Genomic DNA, 11,849 nt, shown 5'->3' on the forward strand with positions numbered 1-11,849 from the left:
TGTATTATCATGTAAGCCCCCCCTCCCCCCGTATGCCATAATAAAAGAGGGGCCTCATGATAATACAGACCCTTCTATTCATTGTGGCATTTCAATGGGTTTTGTATTATCATGACTTGTATATAAGGCAAAATAAATAACCAAAAACAAAAATGCTCCTCCACACCTTGGGCTATGTTAACACGTAGCATTTTTGATGCGTTTTTCCACTTTTGCATTGCTTTCGATGGTGAAAAATACATTCACCAGTAAATTTAATTTTAACATTTTACTACCTTATCTGGCCATGTGGTGTGTGAGACATGATCAGACACATCCTGTTTCATTTATGAAGCAGGGACTCTGAAAGTCACAAAGCCTATTTTTATAGGGCCATCAGGCGGCACTTACTATTCTTAAAGGGCCAGCAGTCGACCCTCACTATTGTTAGAGAGCCATCACCCCGCTATGCTTTGTTGTTCCCATTATTAAAGAGGGGGCTCCTATACTGTTATTGCATATGCAGTGACTGCAAGGGCTGCCTAAATTTGGGAAATACCACAATACCAATTTAAAGACACATAGAGGTGGGCCTCCGTAATGAGATGTTCCCATTAGAAAGGAGCGGTTCTGCTATACAGTTATAGGGTATGCAGTGAGCACAACGGCTGCCTAAATTTGGGAAAAACCCTAATACCAATTTAAAGACACATAGAGGTGGGCCTCAGTAACTACATGTTCCCATTACAAAGGAGAGGTTCTGCTATACAGTTATAGGGTATGCAGTGAGTACAACGGCTGCCTAAATTTGGGAAAAACCCCAATACCAATTTAAAGACACATAGAAGTGGGCCTCAGTAATGACATGTTCCCATTTGAAAGGAGCGGTTCTGCTATACAGTTATAGGGTATGCAGTGAGTTCAACGGCTGCCTAAATTTGGGTAAAAACCCCAATACGAATTTAAAGAGTAAGACACATAGAGGTGAGCCTCAGTAATGACATCTTCCCATTAGAAAGGAGCGAGTCTCCCATACTGTTCTTTTGTATGCAGTGACTGCAATGGCTGCCAAAAATTTGGATGCACTCCAATACCCCTTGGAAGAGACGTAGAGGAGGGCCTCATGAAAAAAATGAGGAGGGCCTCATGAAAAAAATGTTCCCATTATTAGGAAGTGGGTCTCCCATACTGTTATTGCTTATGCAGTGAATGCAAGGGCTGCCAAAAATTTTGACGCACTCCAATGTCCCTTGGAAGAGATGTAGAAGAGGGCCTCATGAAAAAAATGTTCCCATTATTAGGAAGTGGGTCTCCCATACTGTTCTTGCATTTGCAGTGACTGCAACGGCTGCCAAAAATTTGGACGCACTCCAATGACCCTTAGAAGAGACGTAGAGGAGGGCCTCATGAAAAAAATGTTCCCATTATTACAAAGTAGGTCTCTCATACTGTTATTGCCTATGCAGTGAATGCAAGGGCTGCAAAAAATTTGGACGCACTCCAATGTCCCTTGGAAGAGACGTAGAGGAGGGCCTCATGAAAAAAATGTTCCCATTATTAGGAAATGGGTCTCCCATACTGTTATTGCCTATGCAGTGAGAGCAACGGCTGCCAAAAATTTGGAGGCACTCAATGCCCCTTGGAAGAGACGTAGAGGATGGCCTTATGAAAAAATTGTTCCCATTATTAGGAAGTGGGTCTACCAAACTGTTATTGCCTATGCAATGAATGCAAGGGCTGCCAAAAATTTGGAGGCACTCCAATGCCCCTTGAAGAGACGTAGAGGAGGGTCTTATGAAAAAATTGTTCCCATTATTAGGAAGTGGGTCTCCCATACTGTTATTGCCTATGCAGTGAATGCAAGGGCTGCCAAAAATTTGGAGGCGCTCTAATGCCCCTTGGAAGAGACGTAGAAGAGGGCCTCTTGAAAAAAATGTTCCCATTATTAGGAAGTGGTTCTCCCATACTGTTATTGCCTATGCAGTGAATGCAAGGGCTGCCAAAAATTTGGAGGCGCTCCAATGCCCCTTGGAAGAGACGTAATCATGGTGATATGGTAGATATGGTGTTGATACTGTGCTGGAGGATGAGAATGAGGAAAAGGAGGAGGACAAGAGCAAATAGACAAAATCAGGAAGCGTATACCCATGTCTGGGCGTGAAGAGGTACATAGGAATAGACCTCCCAAAAAAAAGACACCGGATTTGAGTTTGTTATGATGCTATCATTCGGTGGTGTTGAGAAGTCTGGCCCAATCCAGCCCTTCTTCATTTTTATAAGAGTCAGCCTGTCAGCATTTTCAGTTGGCAGGCGGATGCGCCTATCGGTTATAATTCCCCCTGCTGCACTAAAAATCCGCTCTGACAAAACGCTAGCGTTGTGAGACTACCCCGCACTTGAGCGATGGTAGGGTCTGATAAAAGTGTCCCAGAACTTTGACAGTGTTCCCCTGCCTCTGCTGGATTGGATTTATGTCTCTCTTGCCTGTACTCATTGGTTTTCCAACGAACTGTGACTTCTGCCGACAGCGTTTTCAAATGGGAATTTTTCTAATAATTCCGCAACAAAGGCCTTCTGGTACTGCCCCATTTTAGCAGACCTGTCCGCCACTGGAATAATAGATAGAAAGTTCTCCTTGTAGCGTGGATCTAGAAGTGTTACCAACCAGTAATGACTGACACCCAAAATGTGGAGAATGCGAGGGTCACGGGAAAGGCAGAGTAACATAAACTCAGCCATGTGTGCCAGACTGCTAGCAGGCAAGACTTCCGTGTCCTCACCAAGAAGACGACTGACCATGCTCTCCTCCTCCTCTTCCCTGTCCTCAGGCCATCCATGCTGAACAGACGGTACGACAGTTGTGCACGTAGTACCATCTATAGCGCAGGAAACTAGCTTCTGTTCTTCCTCCTCCTCCTCTTACTCATTATCACCCAATCCACGTTGGGGTGAGATGAGGCTGGGCTGTATGGAATCACCCTGTATGGTTCCTTGCTCCATCTCATCGTGCTCCGCCTGCATCGCCTCCTCTTTAATTGTGAGCAGCGAGCGTTTCAGAAGACAAAGCGGGATGGTGACACTAATTATGGTGCCATCGCTGCTCACCATCTTGGTGGAGTCCTCAAAGTTTTGGAGGATGGCACAGATGTCTGACATCCATGTCCACTCCTGAGGTCTCATGTGTGGAGCCTGACCTGAATACCGATGGCCGTGTTGATGCTGGCAGTCAATAACTTCAATCTGCTGCTCACAAATCCTCCCCAACATCTGCAACGTTGAGATCCAACGTGTGGGAACATCACACACCAGTCAGTGAGCTGGAAGCTGAAAATGCTGCCGAAGCACTGCAAGGGCAGCAGAAGCCGTAGCTGACTTTCTAAAATGGGCAAACACACAGCGTACTTTGACAAGCAGATCCGGCAGATCTGGGTAGGTTTTGAGAAACCGCTGAACCACGAGGTTAAGCACATGGGCCAGGCATGGTACGTGTGTTAGCTCACCTCACTTCAGAGCCGCCACCAGGTTCCGGCCATTGTCACACATGACAGTGCCTCGCTGTAGGTTCAGTGGTGTCAGCCACAGATCTGCCTGCTCTTTCAGAGCTGTCCACAACTCTTCAGCGGTGTGTGGTTTGTCACCTATGCATATTAGCTTCAGCACAGCCTGTTGCCGCTTGGCCAAGGCAGTGCTGCAGTACTTCCAGCTTGTGAATGATGTGGTCATTTCGGAGATGGAGGCTGAAGAGGAGGAGGTGCAGGAGCTGTAGAATGTGGGGCAACCCTGATTGACCCAGGACCCGCAATCCTCGGCGTTGGGAGGGCATGTTCTGTCCCAAGGTCCGACTGGTTCCCGCTTCCACTATATTAGCCCAGTGTGCCATCAGCGAGATGTACCGTCCCTGCCCACAAGCACTTGTTCACATGTCCGTGGTTAGGTGGATTTTCCCAGTAACTGCATTGTTGAGGGCACGGCTAATGTTGTGGGATACGTGCTCGTGTAATGTGGAGACGGCACACCGGGAGAAATAGTGGCGGCTGGGGTCCGAGTACCGAGGGACTGCCGCCGCCATCAGGTTGCGGAAAGCTTTCATCTCCATGAGCCTGAAAGGCAACATTTCGAGTGCAAGCATTCGCGAAATGTGTGAATTTAGTAGTGTGGCCTGTGGGGCGTTGGCTGCGTATTTGCGCTTACCTTCCAAGGACTGGGGTAGGGACAACTGAACGTGGACATGGTTGCTGATGGTGCTAGTTGAGAGTGTGCAACGACAGGTGCAGGGCTGGAGGCATCATCACATGGACAGGGAATTGGCATGCACGCACAACAGCGGAACAAGCAGTGGTGTCACCCGCAGACACTGTTTCTGGACCCTGACATTCGGTCCACCTAGTCGGGTGCTTTGCTGTCATGTGCCTGATCATGCTGGTGGTGGTCAGGCTTCTAGTTTTGCTACCCCTGTTGGCAGATTGTGCAAACTACCTTTTTAGGGTTGTCTGCAGAGTTTTTAAAAAACAACCAGACTCAGGAAGACCTAACAGTTGTACTGGCAACTTCCGTTGTGTTGGTGTTCCAGGGAACGGTTGCCCTCCTTGTGTCTGCGGCCATCACACTGCTTCTTCCTGCCTGTTGTGGTGCTACGCCTCCCTCCCCCTGTGTGCTACTGTACTTGCTCTGCATGTCACCTTGGCAGGTTGGGTCAGTGACTTCATCGTCCACCACCTCGTCTTCCACTTCCGCACCATGGTCCTCCTCCTGACTTTCTGGCAATTGTGTCTCATCATCATCCACCTCTTGCAACAGTAATTGCACTTTCCCACCATTGCCTTCATGTGACCGTGGCTGCTCAAATATTTGGGCATTGCTACACGCGTTCTCCTCTTGCCCCACTTGAAGCTGGCAGGGCCAGATGCCCGAATCTATAAATGGAAAAATTAACAGCTCTTCGGAGTGTCCAAGTGTGGGATCAGTTGTCTCCAGGCACTCGGCATGGTGGGAGGAAGGAGGATCAGGGTGAGGAATATGCGGTCCAGACTCACGGCTACTGAGACTTGACTGTGTGGTGGTGGTGGCAAGCTGACTGGAAGCATTATCTGCCATCCAACCAACAACCTTTTGACACTGCTCTGGGTTCAATAGTGGTGTGCTGCGGTCCCCTAGCAATTGGGACAGGAAGGTCAAGTGACAAGATGTCCACTTCCCCGTCCCTTGCCACGCGCCTTGCCCATTTTAAATGGAGTATAGTATTTTCCACGTTTACTACAAATGGCTGGATTTTTACCGCAGTTATATGTGATACGTCTGACGGACACCCACGGTTTTAAATAGCGGCCCTGTAGTTTACTACTCTTGGCAGCGACCTCGTGTGAATAGCTTCACTGACACACTGCTACAAACTGTAAATGGAGGACAATATTTTCCACATTCACTAAAAATGGCTGGATTTTTACCGCAGTTATATGTGATACGTCTGACGGACACCCACGGTTTTAAATAGCGGCCCTGTAGTTTACTATTCTTGGCAGCGATCTGGTGTGAATAGCTTCACTGACACACTGCTACAAACTCTAAATGGAGGACAATATTTTCCACGTTCACTACAAATGGCTGTATTTGAACCGCAGTTATATGTGATACTCTGGCAGGCACCCACGGTTTTAAATAGCGGCCGTGTAGTTTTCTATTCTTGGCAGCGACCTCGTGTGAATAGCTTCACTGACACACTGCTACAAACTCTAAATGGAGGACAATATTTTCCACGTTCACTACAAATGGCTGGATTTGAACCGCAGTTATATGTGATATGCCTGACGGACACCCACGGTTTTAAATAGAGGCCCTGTAGTTTACTATTCTTCACATCGACCATGTGTGAATAGCTTCACTGACACACTGAAGCAAAACTCTAAATGGAGGACAATATTTTCCACATTCACTACAAATGGCTGAATTTGAACCACAGTTATACGTCATCCATCTGACGGACACCCACGGTTTTAAATAGCAACACTGTAGTTTACTATTCTTCACACGACCAAGTGTGAAAAGCTTCACTGAGACACTGATGCAAAACTCTAAATGGAAGACAATATTTTCCATGTTCACTACAAATGGCTGGATTTGTAGTGCAGTTATACGTGATATGTCTGTCGAAAACCCACGGTTTTAAATAGCGGCCCTGTAGTTTACTATTCAATCTCTGACAGAGAGAAGCAAGTCACTAACTTCTCCCATCGGTGACTCCGTCACATGATCACTAGGTCACCGATGGGTTGGCATGACAACGCGCAGTCTGCAGCAGACCCCTGTGGTTGTCATGTCCAGATTACTATGAGCGCCACCCAGTGGTCTGCGCTCATAGCAAGTGAGCACATCTGCTGCATACAGGCGATCTGCTCATTGCCTATATGAAGCAGAGCCGATCAGGCAAGTGCTGCTTCTAGACTCCCATGAAGACTATGCAAGAAAGCAAAAAGTAAAAAAAAAAAAGTTTTTAAAAATATTAAAAAAATTAAAAAAATATAAAAGTTTAAATCACTCCCATTCAAAATAAAACAATTAAAAAAAAACCTACATACACATATTTGATATCACCGCGTTCAGAACTGCCCGATCTATCAATATAAAAAAAGAATTAATCCGATCGGTAAACGGGTTAACAAGAAAAAAATTCTAAACGCCAGAATTACGTTTTTTTGGTCGCCGCAACATTGCAATAATGGGTGATCAAAACATCAGATCTACCCCAAAATGGTATCAATAAAAACGTCAACTCGGCACATAAAAAATAAGCCACCCCCCGGCCCAAGATAACGAAAAATGGAGACGCTAGAGTTCTCGGAAAATGGCGACTTTTTTTTTTTAAAAACTTTGGATTTTTTTTTCACCACTTAAATAAAAAAGAACCTATACATGTTTGGTGTCTACGAACTCGTAATGACCCGGAGAATAATAATGGCAGGTCAGTTTTAGCATTCAGTGAACGTGGTAAAAAAACAAAAAAACAACAACTGCGGTATTGCACGTTTTTTTTGCCATTTCACTGCACTTGGAATTTTTTCCCAGTTTCCAGTGCATGATATGGAAAAACCAGTGATGTCATTCAAAATTACAACTTGTCCTGCAAAAAATAAGCCCTCACACGGCCATATTGACCTGAAAATAAAAAAAGTTGTGGCTCTGGGAACAAAGGGAGCAAAAAACGAAAACGCAAAAATGGAAAATGGTCCGATCATGAAAGGGTTAAATAGTGGCCCTGTAGTTTTACTATTCTTCACAGCGATCACGTGTGAATAGCTTCACTGACACACTGAATCAAAACTCTAAATGGAGGACAATATTTTCCACGTTCACTACAAATTTGTGGATTTTTATCGCAGTAATATGGGATCACGTCTGATGATGGAAAAAATCTGGCTGTATTCTGCACTGCTAACAAGCAAATGGAGCACTAAAATGGTGTACTCTGGACTGCTTTTTAAGCAAATAATCAGGATTAAGAAAAAAAAAATTTGCCTTGGCCCCTGATATCTGGCGCTATGTCTACTGTGGAGAGTCGGCTCTGTGGTAGGCGCAGGTTCACACAGGGATGCAGTTCGTTGGTGCAGACAAAGAAGCAAACAAAACTCAAAATAACAAGTCCATCAAGCACGGCCTCAGCTGTTTAAATGCAAGTGCTTTTCCTTGACCTCAGCAGGGTCTGAGCAGCACATGCAAGACTTCCTAATCTTGCAAAACACACCCCATAATCCGGGCCCATTAAACACCTCTCAGCACTATGTGTGCTGGAGCCTACTTTTCCAATTCCTACATCACCGAGGCTTGGCACCTCGTGGACACATACCTCCTGTCCACGACCTGTCCGGCTGAAACCTTACACTACGGATATCTGCAGACACAGCATCTTGCACAGCATCTTGCAGCGGCATGCTATTCCCTCCGGTTTGCGTTTATTTGGACCATCATTTATTTTTCAACAGGACAATGACCCCAAACACACCTCCAGGCTGTGTAAGGGCTATTTGACCAAGAGGGAGAGTGATGGGGTGCTACGCCAGATGACCTGGCCTCCACAGTCACCAGACCTGAACCCAATCGAGATGGTTTGGGGTGAGCTGGACCGCAGAGTGAAGGCAAAAGGGCCAACAAGTGCTAAGCATCTCTGAGAACTCCTTCAAGATTGTTGGAAGACCATTTCCGGTGACTACCTCTTGAAGCTGCAAGATGCTGTGGTAGCCATGCTGGTTCAGTATGCCTTCAGTTTTGAATAAATCCCCAACAGTGTCACCAGCAAAGCACCCCCACACCATCACACCTCCTCCTCCATGCTTCACGGTGGGAACCAGGCATGTAGAGTCCATCCGTTCACTTATTCTGCGTCGCACGAAGACATGGTGGTTGGAACCAAAGATCTCAAATTTGGACTCATCAGACCAAAGCACAGATTTCCACTGGTCTAATGTCCATTCCTTGTGTTCTTTAGCCCAAACAAGTCTCTTCTGCTTGTTGCCTGTCCTTAGTAGTGGTTTCCTAGCAGCTTTTTTACCATGAAGGCCTGCTGCACAAAGTCTCATCTTAACAGTTGTTGTAGAGATGTGTCTGCTGCTAGAACTCTATGTGGCATTGACCTGGTCTCTAATCTGAGCTGCTGTTAACCTGCGATTTCTGAGGCTGGTGACTCGGATAAACTTATCCTCAGAAGCAGAGGTGACTCTTGGTCTTCCTTTCCTGGGGCGGTCCTCATGTGAGCCAGTTTCTTTGTACCGCTTGATGATTTTTGCAACTGCACTTGGGGACACATTAAAAGTTTGCCCAATTTTTCGGACTGACTGACCTTCATTTCTTAAAGTAATGATGGCCACTCGTTTTTCTTTACTTAGCTGCTTTTTTCTTGCCATAATACAAATTCTAACAGTCTATTCAGTAGGACTATCAACTGCGTATCCACCAGACTTCTGCACAACACAACTGATGGTCCCAAACCCATTTATAAGGCAAGAAATCCCACTTATTAAACCTGACAGGGCACACCTGTGAAGTGAAAAACATTTCCGGTGACTACCTCTTGAAGCTCATCAAGAGAATGCCAAGAGTGTTCAAAGCAGTCATCAAAGCAAAAGGTGGCTACTTTGAAGAACCTAGAATATAAGACATATTTTCAGTTTTTTCAAACTTTTTTGTTAAGTATATGATTCCACATGTGTTAATTCATAGTTTTGAAGCCTTCAGTATGAATGTACAATTTTCAAAGTCATGAAAATACAGAAAAATCTTTAAATGAGAAGGTGTGTCCAAACTTTTGGTCTGTACTGTATATGTTGTGGAATACCTATACTAACTATAAACAAGCAAATCTCTCCCTCACTCAGCAGCATCTCTCCCTACTCTGCCTGTTTCGGGGTAGACTGTAACGAGCATAGGGGCATCAGGTCTTATATAGACCCGATGACGCTGTACGGCCAGCCAATCACTGTAATGCCACAACCAACATGGCTGCAACATTACAGTGCGTGGTAAGCAATCCCTGCATGTTCATTGGCTCCCTAAAGAGCGGCAAACATGCAGGGCGGGGACCCGAGCTCCCGCCCGAGCAACCCGGAAATACTCGCCGAGCATGTTGTGCACAGTGATGCTCGGGCGAGTACCGAGCGGTGGCGAGCAGGTTCGCTCCTCACTACTGCTCATATTAAAGGGTGGTGGCCCACTACTACACAGGGGCCCATCGGAGGATTCTCCTATTCTCCTGTGGGCCAGTCATTGTGTTCATTGTGTGGTAAAGATGACCAGGCAATATTATTCTTCAAACTCCACTGCACCCAAAAGCACTAGAAATACTGGTTGGTGATGAGCTCATGCAGCCTTTATCTATCCCCCATTCCCTTAAGATGGCTGGACCATCATTGTAAATAAGCACCTGTACTTTGTGTCACCCCCACCTCATTGTAGATTGTAAGCAGGGTTGTCATTATTTTTGCTTTAATTATTGTATTAACTTTAACTGTTAAATATGACTGTGTATATGAACCTCTGAATTGTAAAGCACTGCAGAATATGTTGGTGCTATATAAATATAGGCGCCATATATAAATAAAGATTATTATTATTATCTTCCAATCAATATGATTATGGCAATACCAAACTTGTAAAGACTTTTTAAAATTTAAATAGTGAAAAAAAGCAGTAGTTGCGTGTCACACATTCAGCTCAGATAAGAATTACCCTCTCCATTCATTTCTATTGGAACTGAAGATTACAAATCAAGTGAATCCTGCAGATATCCTGTAAATGTAGAAGAAATAGTCACGGCTGAAAGTGTTGGCACCCTTGAAATTTTTCCAGAAAATCACGTATTTCTCCCAGAAAATTATTGAAATTACACGTTTTGTTATACACATGTTTATTTGCTTTGTGTGTATTGGAACAACACAAACAAAAACTCAGAAAAAAAGGCAAATTGGACATAATTTCACGCACCCCTCACCCCCCCAAAAAAATGGGCAGGACAAAATTGTTGTCACCTTCCCAAAATTGTGGGTAAACAACTTTGTTTCAAGCATGTGATTTTCGGTCAAACTCACCAGTGGCAAGTAACAGGTGTGGGCAATATGAAAATCACACCTGAAATTGTATAAAAAGTGGAGAAGCTGACTCAATCTTTGCATTTGTTTCTGTGTGTGCCACACTAAGCATGGAGAACAGAAAGAGCAGAAGAGAAGTGTCTGAGGACTTGAGAACCAAAATTGTTGAACAATATCAACAATCTCAAGTTTACAAGTCCATCTCCAGAGATCTTGATGTTCTTACGTCCACGGTGCGCAACATAATCAAGAAGTTTACAACCCATGGCACTGTAGCTAATCTCCCTGGACGTGGATGGCAGAGAAAAATTTATGAAAGGTTGCAACGCAGGATAGTCTGATTGGTGGATAAGGAGCCTCAATCAAGTTCCAAAGAAATTCAAGCTGTCCTGCAGGCTCAGGGTGCATCAGAGTCAGTGCGTACAATCCGTCGACATTTGAATGAAATGAAATGCTATACAAGAGATCCAGGGGTACCCCACTGCTGACACAGAGACATAAAAAGCTAGACTGCCGTTTGCCAAAATGTTCGTGAGTAAGCCAAAATCCTTTTGGGAAAGCATCTTGTGGACAGATGAGACCAAGATAGAACTTTTTGATAAAGCACATCATTCTACTGTTTACCAAAAATGGAATGAAGCCTATAAAGAAAAGTACACAGTACCTACAGTCAAATATGGTAGAGGTTCAAAGATGTTTTGGTGTTGTTTTCTTGCCTCTGGCATTGGGTACCTGGTCTGTGTGCGAGGTATCATGAAATTTGAAGATTACCAAAGGATTTTGGGTGGCATATAGTGCCCAGTGTCAGAAAGCTGGGTTTGCGTCCAAGGTCATGGGTCTTCCAGCAGGACAATGAGCCCAAACATACTTCAAGAAGCCCCCAGAAATGGATGGAAACAAAGCACTGGAGAGTTCTGATTTGGCCAGCAATGAGTCCGGATCTAAATCCTATTGAACAACTGTGGAGAGAACGTAAAATTGCTGTTGGAAGAAGGGAACCTTCAAATATGAGAGACCTGGAGCAGTTTGCAAAAGAATAGTGGTCCAAGATTCCAGCTGAGACGTGTAAAAAGCTTGTTGATGGTTATAGGAAGCGATTAATTGCAGTTATTTATTCCAAAGTGTGTGCAACCTAATATTAAATTGAGGGCGCCAACAAATTTTGCCCGGCCCATATTTGGATTTTAGTGTGAAATTATGTCCAGTTTGCCGTTTTTGGTGTTGTTCCAATACACACAATGGAAATAAAAATGTGTATTACAAAATATGTGTAATTGCAATCATTTTCTGGGAGAAATA

The sequence above is a fragment of the Phyllobates terribilis genome, unplaced genomic scaffold (assembly GCF_046119375.1).
Source record: "Phyllobates terribilis strain yellow unplaced genomic scaffold, ASM4611937v1 Scaffold_9__5_contigs__length_417890890, whole genome shotgun sequence".
Taxonomy (NCBI): domain Eukaryota; kingdom Metazoa; phylum Chordata; class Amphibia; order Anura; family Dendrobatidae; genus Phyllobates; species Phyllobates terribilis.